This window comes from Telmatherina bonti (genome assembly GCF_933228915.1).
Source record: "Telmatherina bonti genome assembly, chromosome: 1".
Classification (NCBI taxonomy): Eukaryota; Metazoa; Chordata; class Actinopteri; order Atheriniformes; family Telmatherinidae; genus Telmatherina; species Telmatherina bonti.
The window spans coordinates 39888117-39901200 of NC_136619.1; the positions used below are offsets into that span (position 1 = coordinate 39888117).

The 13084-nt window shown below is 41.3% G+C and overlaps 1 protein-coding gene across 1 annotated transcript in view; it reads left to right on the forward strand.

Moving 5' to 3' along the window:
- Positions 1-5672: 5672 nt before the first annotated feature.
- Positions 5673-13084, forward strand: part of c1qtnf4 (C1q and TNF related 4) — a gene marked incomplete at its 3' end in the record, with an annotated part of 47242 nt that continues 39830 nt past the window's right edge. The window contains exon 1 of the mRNA XM_079242412.1: positions 5673-5733. The remainder of the gene's footprint in view (positions 5734-13084) is intronic.

Genomic DNA, 13084 nt, shown 5'->3' on the forward strand with positions numbered 1-13084 from the left:
TTCTTGTTGGCGAGACCTGAGTCTTCAGATAGGATGGAACTTTATTTAATGGGGACAACATGCAGCCAATTGGCAGAGCTACCAACTAAATTCAGTCCAATACAATTATTTGTCCAGTTGCCAAACACCAACTATTATCTGCAATCTTCCATCTGTGGTGGCAGAGAAGAGGAAAGGAAGGAAAACCTACGGCAGAATCTGTCTTGGCTGGTTGAAGCTGCACAAGACAAAGAGGCATCAACAGACACCCGACTCTGCACAACTCTAGGTGCATTTCCGTTACACCTAGAGTTGTCCAAAAACGAAATATTTCAATAAAAAAACCGCCGCCATTTAAGGGAAAAACACTGAAATATCATTTTAAAAAAATGTTTACGCTCTCATGAGGTGGTTTTTCAGATGTTTTGATAGAGAAATATGTTGAAAAAGTGTAATGGAAACACTTTTGGGTGACACTGACACTGGGGTGTCATGACCAGTTTCTCTTAAGATGGCGTGGTAAGGAACAAAGAGTGAATTTCAGAGTTTTAAAAAAGAAAATGTGGAAGAAAGGCTTCAAAAAGCTGCAGCAAATTCTCCACAGCTAACAGGAAAAAAAAACGTGGCTACCTTCCATCATAATAATTCTGGTAAAATCTTGTCTGCCAGACGAGAACTGAGGCTTTTGCACTAAACACTGTTCAATGGAAACACCTGCAAACCAGTTGTTGTTTGTCAAAACCAACAAACATCGCTTTTGTTAATAAATGTAATGGAAACTCAGCTTCAGACTGAACTTTGGAAGTTCTTGTTCTGGGGATTTTCTCAAGGCGTTTGGGTTTTTCCTTACTGAAAGAGAAATCCTTGGTCAACTCTTTAAATCCACGGCTTCAGATTCTGCCCTCTGGCATCGCCGCTGTATCCCTGAGCTGCATTTTTTTTGGCGTCATTGTACCAACAGACTCATCACGGCTATATGAAACTAAGTTTAGGACAAATCAGGCAGAGTGTGTGTAACCTTTATTTCTTCTCTTGGTAACGTATTCCAGTCTCTTCAGGCTGTGGATTACGGCAAGCTACCATCTTTTACTTTCCAAAACGACAGAACAGCTTTTACACCACGAGCTTCACACTCTGGAAACTTCTTTTTAAACCACTCCAACGCCACTTTTCTCTTCCCCCTCGAAACAAAGGTGGATAGGAACCAATATATTTAGCAAAGCTTGGTGGCAGAATTAATTAAAGTTATTTATGTATTTTCTAGGGCTGTGACCATATGCTTTTGTCCTGATTTGATTTGATTCCGAATTGTTTGGGTGCTGATTCGATTTAAATTGAGATTCTCAAAATTCTTCAATATTGAGGATTTTTATAGATTAAAAACAAAAGAAACTTTTATAAAACTTCTTTTTGCAAGTAATTTTTCTTGATTTCAGTTAGAAGAAAACAACCCAGTAGCCAGACCATCATTCTGCTGCTATAACGCCCAAGAAGACAAGTAAAAAGATCAAGAAAAACAATAAAAATTACCAACATTTTATAGTGGATCAATTTTATTTAAATGAAAAAAAAATCCATTTTTTTAACAAAAAAAAAAAATCCATTTTAAAATCGTGAAAAAAAGAAAAATCAGGATTTTTGATTTCTCGGTTCGATTTTCCCGCTCCGATTATTTTCCCTGTGAAGAATTGTTCAGCATCATCTTCCTGCTTCTTCCATCTGAGTCCTTCACACCTCTTCTTTTCATGTTTACTCTTCATCCTGTACATCCGTCCATCTCAGCGTCTATTTAAGAATCTATTTGGGTGCCGGAGAGCAGGAATAAGCGGTAACGTCAGGGAGCAGATAGATAATGCAGGCATATCACTTTATTTCTGTTTCCATGACGAGACAACGCTTCAGACTGAAGACAAGTCGGAGTTTTAATCCTGAGAAAACAAAAGATGTAGCGCTTCTGTTTGCGTCGATGATGAAACATCTCTGTTATTCGCCACATTCTCATCTGCAATCAGTATTTTTTTTTTTTTCGACGTGGCATTTCAAAGGCTTTTGGACTAGCAGCTGCATTTGCAGCAGATGCTTTTCTCACTAATTAATGCCAGCGAAGGCAACTCTGACGTTCACTCAGCAGAAACACAGGCTCTTGCTTTCCCATCATTCCAGAGAGCTACAGCGAGTCTCTGTTCATCTCGCTGCTCGCCACTTTTACAGCAGCTAGAGGTTAATTGGCTGATTCCAAGCGGATGGAGGAACTGATGATGATGACGATGAAGAGGCAGACAGACACAGTAAAATACTGACAATGGTGTTGAGATGAACATTGAGACCATCTTCTCCCATCATTAACTGGCTGTGGGTGTGGGTCATTAGCTGAATCCGTCCCAGATGCTGAGCTCATGGTGCAGGATGAGGAACACCTGCTGAAGGTGGCAGATGGCAGAATAAAGAGCCCAGAAATAGGCAGCCATTAGGGATTTGTTACCCGAATCAGCTGCAGCTCTGTTTTCGTTTCCTTTTTTTGTATTAATCTTTTAAAAACAGTGTAATGTAGAGTGTTTTATATGGACAACTTGTTATTTCTGATGCTAAAACTTGGGAAAATTATGTAAAAACCAAGAAAAGTAAAATAAAAGTGAGGCTGGCTCAGTCTTTTTTAAATCAGAAGCCACGATACTTCACTTTTTGTGTAATTACCTCCGACATTGGTCTGTCTGTCGATCAGTCCGACTCAAAATGGACAGAGTTGGAATAAATTATCAGGGAAAATGAAACGTGACTAGATTTTGGGGGTGATCTGGATCACCGCCCGCTTCCAGGAATTATTTAAAGGATTCTTTTGATGTGTCACTTTTTCAGTAACTTCAAGACTAATATATTTCTATGTGCCTAATCTTTGTGTTTAAGGACTTTAAATAAGATGTGTCCCTGATGAGAGTATTGACGTTGGTAACTGGGGGGGCTGTTGGGCCTTTTAGGGAATTTTTTTTCCAAGCGAACGACCATATGGAATGGCGAATGTCTGAGTTCTTCTAATTGTATGAATGTAATATGAATGGTAAAAACGTGGTTATTTGGGATTTAAATAGTTGGTTTTACCACTTCTGCCATCAGATGTCAAAGGGATTGTTTGTTTATTTATTTATTTATTTATATTTATTATTTTATTATCAAAGGGACAGACTGAAGAGTCAAACATGACCACTTCATTTAAGAAATTGCCGCTTCTTTTAGCTTTTTTCTTGATTAGATTTCTTATTCAGATTTGTTATTTCAGGCAGTGGCAGATCTATTCTGCTGCAGCAGAAACAGCTGCTGCCTCTCACCAGCAGACATCATGGCTAGCAACAGACTGAAGAAGAAACCATAGACCCTCTTTCATTGTTAAAATCTGCAGTTTGGGAGCCCTTTGGCTTCCCGGTGAAGTATCTAAATGGACAAAGACGAGTGGATATGATGAAAGCAGTCTGCAGCTCTTGTATCGAGCTGTGTTGGAGACCAGATAGCCACGCCCCTTTTACATGTGGATGGAAGCCATAAACTGTATATAAAAGATGGACGGAGCCTCCGTGATGTCACCAGCAGCGTCACGCGTGTCGTCTCTTCCGGAAAATACAAAAGTAGACAGAGAGGTGGAGCTAAGAGGGGGGCTGTGAGCGTGTTGTGGCTGATTGACATCTAGCGAACACCAACCTGCCTGTAGCTAAGAGCTAACCGAGCTAAACCTGGAGCTAACAGGAGCTAACCAGCTAACGCAGGTAAGCGGGCTAAAGATAAGTCACTCTGTTAACCGGCTAAAAACCGCGGTTGTTTTACATTCCTCCTTTTATTGGATATTGCATACCTGTCAATCAAAAAGACACGATCCTAAATATGCCGAATTCCAAGACTAAATTACTTTTAAGCAAAGGATTTTTTTTTTTTAAAAAGGTAAAGCTGACCTAATAAACCTTAAATTATGTTTTAACCAGGCTGTAAACATGTTTATTTCTGCTGTAAACATGTTTATTTCTGCTGTAAACATGTTTATTTCTGCTGTGAAGTTGGTCTTTTTAACATGGGAGTCTATGGGGATTTGCTCTGTTGTGGAGCCCCTAGTGGATGAAGGGGGAACTGCAGTTCCTGGCGCTTCTGCATGGGCTTCACTTTTCACCCCCGGAGGCTGTCGCTTGATGGAAGCATGCTCACAAGAAGAACCACAAAATCCCTACAGAAAGCACAAAGTACATTTTTGTCCTCCACTGTTTACTTTTTGTTTTAAAGAGCCGTCAAAAGGGTTTTTGTTTATATTTACTTACATTTGTCTTTAACAAAAACAAATACTGTAAATAAAACATTTAAAATGTTGAAGGGTTTTTAATCAGTTGCATGTATTCAACTCAAGTTTTACTTTTAATAGAAAACACTAACTGTGGTTTAAATTCATTTCTGGAGAAGTTTGTTTAAATTAACTTTATTTTTCTCTTGAAACATCTCTCACTCCCTATCTAGATTCTGCAGATTATGTGTAGTAAAATACAAAAGGCATTTCTTTTTGCTATTTAAAAAATGTTTTGGAGAATTTACAGTAGTTTTTTTTTGTTGTTGTTTATTGGTTTAATTTTAAAATTCAACATGTTTCTGTTTTATGTTTTGCATAACTGACCTTAAAACCAAGCTACATACTGAACCTTCATTTTGCCGTATTACTATAAGAGTCACCGTGATTCTGTGTGAACTTCAAGAATATCTGGAATAAGTAAACAGAAACTTCTGTCTGTCCCTGTCCTGAGCTTTGGTGGCTTCACACTCCATTACCGTCCTGGTCAGAGCTGCCGCATGCTGCCAGTGTGACATTAGATCTGTTTAGCCTCATTGCACTGCGCGCTTCCCACTCTTTTAATTCTATATCTGTGTGTTGGCTAAAGCACAAAGAGTGTGTGGATGAGAAGCGTCCAGTATGCCGGGCTGCAATGGAGCGCGGCAGCCTGCCAAGCGTTGGCCAAGAAAAGCAGAAGCACAGGAGGGATTTAGTCAAGTGCTCATTTAAATGTGACCGAGCAACAGAATCTGAATGAGATTTAAAAAAGAGACTGGGTAGGATAAATTTCAATTTCAGAGCATTACATGTATTCCCTCTTTGTCTCTTTGGTCCCCCCCCCCCCCCCCCCCCCCATTATCTCACCTCCAGTCTCCCTGAGGTGAGATAATGACTCCTAACAATGAGCAGGAGGGAGGAAGTTGGCGGCACATCACCACACAGCAAATGGTTATTAAGGGACAGCAGCTCCTCCTCTCTTATTTATATGTGAACGCATGCAAAACACACACGCACACACACCAGCAGACACAGGTGAACACACACACACATTTGGGTTAACAAAGCGTCATATCTGAGTGAATCTCACCGGCAGCTGCACTGCAGCAGCACACACTGCACCTCTGAATCCTGACACATCTCAGCCTACAGAGCATAGATAAACACACATATACGTAGTGTGTGTGAGTGTGTGTTGGGTAGTCCAAATCTTCAAAGCTAACATCATCAGCAGGCTGAGTGAAGACACTGGAAGAAGAAGGAGAAAGAGGCAGATGGAGAAAAAAAACTGTGATTGGAAAGAAAAAAAGAGCGCGGAGGGTGGGAGAGAGGACTGAGAGAGGCAGAGGAGGGAGGGAGGGAGGGAGGGGAGATGTACCCAACAGCGCTGGTGAGACAGAAGTTTCAGCTCTGCGCTTCACACACACCCAGGACAAAGGATAACACACACATCCATACAGGTGAGGCATCTCCCGCTCTGTTCCGCGGCTTCTGCTCCTTCCTGCATGCTGAAAGATGACGCTGATGTTCAGGTGTGAATGTGAACTTCAGGTGTAATCTAAGTTGGGAGTGTGCAGGCATGAAGACCGAGGGTTGCTTTGCCTGGTTGTTGGCATTTTACTTGGTTTCTAATAAGCACTAAAGCTTGGTTTCCCAGTTATGCTCCACACACAGCCGGGAGTGTGAGTGTAGCTGTTGTGTTAAAGGATGTTTCCCTGAATGCTTTGCAACTGCTGGTGGACAAGAAGCACTGTGTTGTCTGTGTGCATTCAGCAGTCGAAGCGTGTCCGAGCAGCATGTATTATTTATCTGCTCTGATCTCCAGAAACAGCGATACCTCAACGGAGACAGAGGGAGGGATGCATGAGCTGCAACCTGCTCGCAGAGTCTGAGTATCGCAGGTGATGCTTGGAGTGATATGAGAGGAGGGGGGAGCTCAGGAACAATCTGCATCTTTTATATGTTCTGCAGAGACACACATGTCCTTGTCTTGTTTGGAACATCTTGCCACAGTAGGTTGCAGAGTGGCACAGGCAGTATGGAAGGATATCCTATGGTTTATTCATCTGTCATGATCCGTGCTGGAGGTGGCGGAGAGTTCCCCGGCAGGAAGAGGCTGTGAATAAAGCTGAAGTGATGAGATGGGGCTTATCTGTTGATGGGGTTTCCACAGAGAGAAGGTTGAGTCCTTTAGTCTGCAGATACGATATCTTAATCCACATCAGTGTAACACATGGCTGCTGCAGGCTACAGATTGATCATCTGGCTCAGCTTGCGTGCAGATTACACATTTGTTAGCACATATGCTTGTGTTATTTACAGCATCTGTGAGGTTTTTATGTGTGTCTGCATCCAGCTGCTTGTGATGCCCTCTTTTATTGCAACTCTTTATGCTGCAAAGCAAACAAAGGAATCAAGTGTCTAAGATTAAAAAAATGAGCAGAGATAAAATAAATGAGCTGATCAGAGAAGTTCCCAGATTGTGTCATAAACTGAAACATGGCTTTTTATGAATATTCATTTATTAAAGACATAATGTTTTGCTCAAAAGCATCAGATAAAAAATGTTGGGTGATTATCATAGGAAAGGGATCAGACAGGACCACTGCAGTCTGGTCCTGATGGCGAAGAGGCAGACTTTGGACCAGAGCAGGACCAGAAGACTTATAAGTGAGGACAGTTTGACAGCGTTGGGGGAATGAGAGCGATGAAGAGGAAAGCCCAAACGTCAGAGAATAAAGGAGCAGATCTTTCACACTGAACTGGTCCAAAAGCTTGCTGACAACAGAACATGAAACATTGTCAGCTGCAAATAAGGCAGGCTTGGTTTTTTCACTCTGATATACTGAATTTATAAAGTTTTTACATAAAGTTGCTAACAAACAGCTATAAACCTGGCGGAGGTGATCAGCCACTTTAAGTTTCATTCTGAATGTTCATTTGGAATTAGATGTTTTACTATTTTATTCTTTTCTAAAATGATTCTGAATTAATGGGGAATTAAAACTCATGTAAACATGTAAAAGGCAGAGAACAGCTGCAGCTCGGGGAGCCAAACAAGACCGCTGTTCCCACCGTTTACCTGTTTGGCAGGTCAAACCAGATCCACAAATAACTGCAGCATGAAATGGAAAGTTTAGAGATTCACATCATAACAAGTTCCTCTGGGAAAACTAACAGCTGTCGCTGTTGGAACGGTGCGCAGCAGAGGGGATGTTTTCCAAATGAGAGCTTTGCAGGAGCCCAGTTTCTGTCATCTTCATCTTAAAGATTGCAGGAGAATCCTGGTGCATGAAGCAAAAACATAAAATCAGCTGAACTCAGCACCTTGACGAGTCAAACAACAAAACAACTTTAATCAGCCAATGAGCTTTAACTTCCTGTCGGGAACCAAACAGTAAAGCCATGAGGACACAGATGTCATTTAAAAAAAACCTGGGCGTTTATTGTTACCAAATCAATGCAAAAGTCCAAATAAATGAATAAACTAACCAATCTTTAGAAAGGGGTTAACTAAACATAACGACAGTTAGCGTCACTTAAACAGTTCAACTCAACTAAAGAAAACTGACCCCCCCACAAAAACACAGATGGGTAACTTATATCCAGCCAAACCAAATTACACAGAGAGGAGGAAATAGAAAACAAAATGACTAACAATAACCAAACAAAGCTCCAAGGCCTAGCTAAGCTAACCCCCCACCCCCACGTGACCCGGCAGCACATGGTAGAACCTTATGAGCTGGCATTGAGATGTAAAGGAAACAATGTGGGGCGTAAGCCATCACACTTACCCATAAAGGTCCCTAACCAAGAGTACTCAAGTCATTTACCAACCTTTAACTAGTTGTCCTTCGAAGAACCTCAACCAGCTTCACAATTCAAACAACTGGAACCAAATTTAAACTAATCTACTGCCTTTTCTCGTGTCACCACTTCAGCATTTGACAACTTCTGAGGCACATTGCAGCATCACACACATACCAGCATGACTGTAATTAAACATAAAATCTATTGTTTACAACCAACTGCAGCTGAATCATCCAGCATTTTCCTGCAACATCTGGGATTAAATGTAAAGATTTTTGTCTTGCTGAATGGAAATGGTGACTTACGTGGTCATACGACAGGCTTCACCGTGCATGATGGACTGATGTCTAATTAACAATGAAGAAGAAACCACATGAAGAAACACAAAGTGCTGCAACAACTACAGGAAAACAAACTGTTGATTCTGCAGGAACTGATTCCTGATGTGACGACACGTCAGCGGGGACGAGCACGCAAGTAAGCCTGTTTTCACCTAACGTAACATAAGCGTGTCTCTGCAACAGCAAGGTCCATCTTAATGCTGTTGAGTCTAAAAGTCACTTTCAGGATGAAGATGAACAACCTTTTGGAATGATGCTGCAATTCTCTCTGCAAGAACTTTGATAAAGTGAAGCAGGAAAATAAAGAAGTTTTAATCCAGACCAAACGGTGATGTCTCCAAAATGGTCAGTTCTGACACTCCTGTTGTCAAAGTCCTGCAGTTGACAGATCTTAACCTTCAAAAGGTTTAGAGAAAAAGAAAGAAATGAGCTTCACAGTATGAATACAGGGAATTTCAAGTAAAGTGGAAAGACTCAGTATGATTCATCCTTGGTGGAGCTGGTGTTTTCAGATTCCTTCACCACAGCTGCATTTGCTTTTGCACTGTTTGGTCCACTTGAACGAACCCTGATCTGGTCGTACGGTTACTTTGGAGCAATGTGAATGTTTTGTAAGGAAGGACTCAAGCTGTGGAAGATTCAAAAGGATTTCATTCACCAAAATGTTGAGAGGAAGGCATCAGGAGCAGGAGCTCGGAGGCTGATGACAGACTGGGGACTGCTTTGTTGGAGCGGTCTGGTTTGGTCGTGGCAGGCTTTTCCCGTCCTGCACAGCTGCAGGTAGAAAGCCAGGAGAGGCTGAGCTAGACCAGGAAGTGCAGGAATGCCAGAGAGACAAGGTGGCTCTTCTACCCAGCATTTGCAGCCAAAGATGTGTCCTGTGGTCCGCTTGAAAACCTGAGCTTTGGTTGACTTGCAAGTGTGATTTCTACGTTGTATGTAAGCAGACAGAACATTTGTTCACTGTAGTTTCCCTGCTACAACACACTTGATTCATATGAAAAAGGTTCTCCAACAACTGGGTCAGGTGTGGTACAGCGGGGAAACAGTAAAACCTGCAGGATGGTGGCTTGGACTGGAAGTGGAGACCTCTGTTGTAGCGCAGCATGCTCCAGACAGTGAAGTCAGCCAAGTCGAAGCTGAGGAACATCGGGGTAATATTCCATGAATCCATGTCATTAGAGCATCATTCAAGAAAGTTGGTTAAAATTAGCTTTTTTCAGCTACATAATATTGCAAAGATGAGACAAATGATGTCTGAGCGAGAGCTAGAAATGATTATACACGCATGTGTGTCCTCTTGATTAGACGACTGCAACAGCTTATTTACAACTGGCTCGTCTTCAGACGGTGGAAAACTCAGCGGCGAGGCTTCTGACTAGAACCAGCAGAAGAGTCTCTTCACTGGCTTCCTGTTGAAGATCGTATTCATTTTAAAATCCTGCTACTTACTTTCCAAGCATGGACAGGGTCCTGGTTACACTGAGGACTTATTTAAGCCCTACAGTCTGAATCGAAGTCTAAGGTCGACCGGGAAACACCTGCTGATGGTCCCACGGACCCGTTTTAAAACCCGGGGAGACCGTTCTTTTAAAGCCGTCGCTCCCCGTCTCTGGAAGGATCCTGTCCCAGGATCTGCGCTCTCTGGATTCATTAAATGCTTTTAAAAACCTCTTAAAAACATATTTGTTCAGGCATTTTAGCTCCAAAAAGACTCTGTGACACTGCTGTGTATTTATACTGTTTTTATTCATTTATTTTTCCACACGTTGCAGGTTTTTTATGTTTTATTGTTGCAAATCACTTTGTGACCTTGTGTCTATGAAAAGCACAATATAAATAAAGTTTATCTTATCTTATCTTATCATACTAGATAGCTTCTCCTGCTTCTCATACTGGGCAGATTCTGGTGGAAACTGTGTTAGATATGAACACCAAACTACAAACAGAAACCCTAAGACTCTATAAACTTGGTACGGACACATTTTTCATTCCTTTGTCTTCCTGGTCGGTGGTTGTTTTAGGAAATATCAACCCTCTTTGTAACTGTATGACGTTGTCCAGGCAGTTTGGTCCACTTGAGAAAAATGATTTAAAAGCAAGAAAACCAAATAAAAGGAAGGTATGAAATTTTATTGGATTTCCTGTCCAATCAAAATATCTAACTCTTTAAAAAACAACAATGTTGACAAAGTGCCACATTGTGGGGGGTTAAAAAGAAACAGAATAAATAACATACATTAGGACAACTTTAAAAAAAAATTCACACATCTAAAAACAATCAAATAAAAAATAAAAGCAATCAAATTAAAACAATCAAAATAAAATCAGATCTAAAAAGTCAACTTATTGTTTCACCTGGATCATCCTCATCCACTCCAGTGTACTGTTAGCTATGTGGATGTGAGCTGAATGTAACCGTATCTGGAAAAAAAGGCTTTTTGGAAGGAATCTAGATGGAATCAGACACCCTGCGTGGAAGAATCACCGCTGATCACGACTCATGGTTTCAATGCCGTGCGTGTGATGATGCATAGCAGCAAGGATGTTTTCAGTGTCAGAAAATGGTAACAAATAGAGAAAAAACTATAAATAAATGTTCACAATGTTGTCTTGAAGCTATAAGAAACATTTGAGTTGTTTTGAAAAAGCAAAATTCCCTCCTCTGGTCTGCAGGTTGTTAACTTGGCTCCATACTCTGCAAATCAGCATTAATGCAGTTCTCAGTGCATGTGCGTCTCCAGTCACCTGGGTGAGGCAGCAGGAGATGCTAATTGAGTGAACGGCCTTCTCCTCGCTATCTGGGGATTGCAGCACAAGCTTCAGGGAAAAAACTGCTTGGCTACAGCAATGAAGCATGATGCTAATTTATATTTAGCCACATTAAAGAGGTCCTTGCCGGCTGTTCGCTCATCTTGACCGCTGCTGTAAGAGGAGATTTCATCTGCACGGCTGTACCAGCAGAGCTGCTCTGGACTCTGTTGGATATTTTAACCAGCCCGCTACTGCAGTATTGGTGGCAGAATGCTTCAAAGGAAAACTGCATGTGGGATTTTTTGCAAACCCAGTTTTTCTGCTGTCAGATCCACCCCAACAAGCACCAACCAGAATACTCGAAGCAGTGGAGGTCTGTTCGTACGGAGCCTGCCAAGCTTGAAAGCACAACAAGCATCCCACACAGGGCACAGAATGAAACCAGTCACGTGAGATTATTGACCAACTGCAGGCAAGCACATCGTGCGGCTGCAAACACAATGAGTGTGAAGACAAAGGCTGATGTGAGAAGTAGAGAGGGAAGAAGAGAAATCAGATTATTCCTTAAGGTTGGGATTACTGTGTGTATCTCTTCTAAACAAGTCACAGAAAAAGCCCAAGATACACAGCAGCACTGCAGCAGAGGATGTCTTTCAGTTCCAGATCGGCGTCGGATAATCCCTCTGTGAGACACTAATCTTCCTCCTGCAACATCCTTAAAACACACACACATACACACATTTTCCTGAAACTAAACCCGCTTCCCCTACATAGTCTAATGGATTTTCCTTCCATTATTTTGCATTTTTCCTCTAAAATAGTTTAATAACATCAAATTGGAATTTTGCTTGTAAATCCTTCACCTTTTCCCTTTGATAATATTTCATATATACAATTTCTGAGACTTTTTGCATCACTTTGCGGTAAAAACTTTGCTCAAAACCTGGTTGAACTCACTCATTCTTGTCTTCTGCCCCCTGGTGGACACCCTCTAGAAACACTCGACAGCCTTTCATAAGAGTTCCTTCACATTCCAAACATGCTTTGTGCTAGAATAATTTTGACTAATAGCATAGTAAAACTGTAAATATAAACAAATATATTTAATATTATTTAGGTTATGCTTTGTTAAAAGGAAAATAAAGATTTCAGCTTAAAAAATGTTGAATTTTCTTTGTTTTTTTTCAGGAATTTGGCCTTTAAATACCAAGCAACGTAAAAATGTTCTGCTTTTAATAGACAAGAATTACAAAAGTTCTGAGCCCCTAAATGGTCTATTTACCTGTAACATTTATCTCACGTTGAAGTCTTAAAAGTCACAAGTTCCAGAGTAGAAATCTTTTGCTTTTTAAATGCAAACAATTCTGTAATTTAAGAGACAGTTCCCAAGACAAATCTTCCTCATTACTTCACAGCGTGAGAAAGTAAGCTGCGGCAAAATACTTGAAAACCCTGGAAAAACATTCAGAGTAGAGAGTCAGGATTGTAAATTTATCTGAACAAAACATAAATATGAGATTCCGGCAAAGCATGCGGTTCAAGCAGAACAACAAGTCGTCTTTACTCCTCGGCTACGCTACGTTGGCAGCTCATCCACCTATTCTGCTGCTGCAGACAGAAAGATACGCTCAATGAGTCCTGATTCAAGGTTTTACCTGCTGTGATCAGGTCTAACTGACTCTGAGAAGAAGCTGTGGAACGGGGGGAGAGATAGAAGTTGGTTTCTGGACTGCAACACTGCCTCGGGGGGGGTGATATGTGTGAAGTCGTACTTAATGCCAGGACACAAGGCTTCCCAGCAGCTCCTCACATGGTGACGCTATTATATTCACCCTTCACTGGTTTTAATCTTCAAGCTGCATATCTGTGTATAATGGATCCGTGTTCTGGAGCAGCTTTGGGTTGT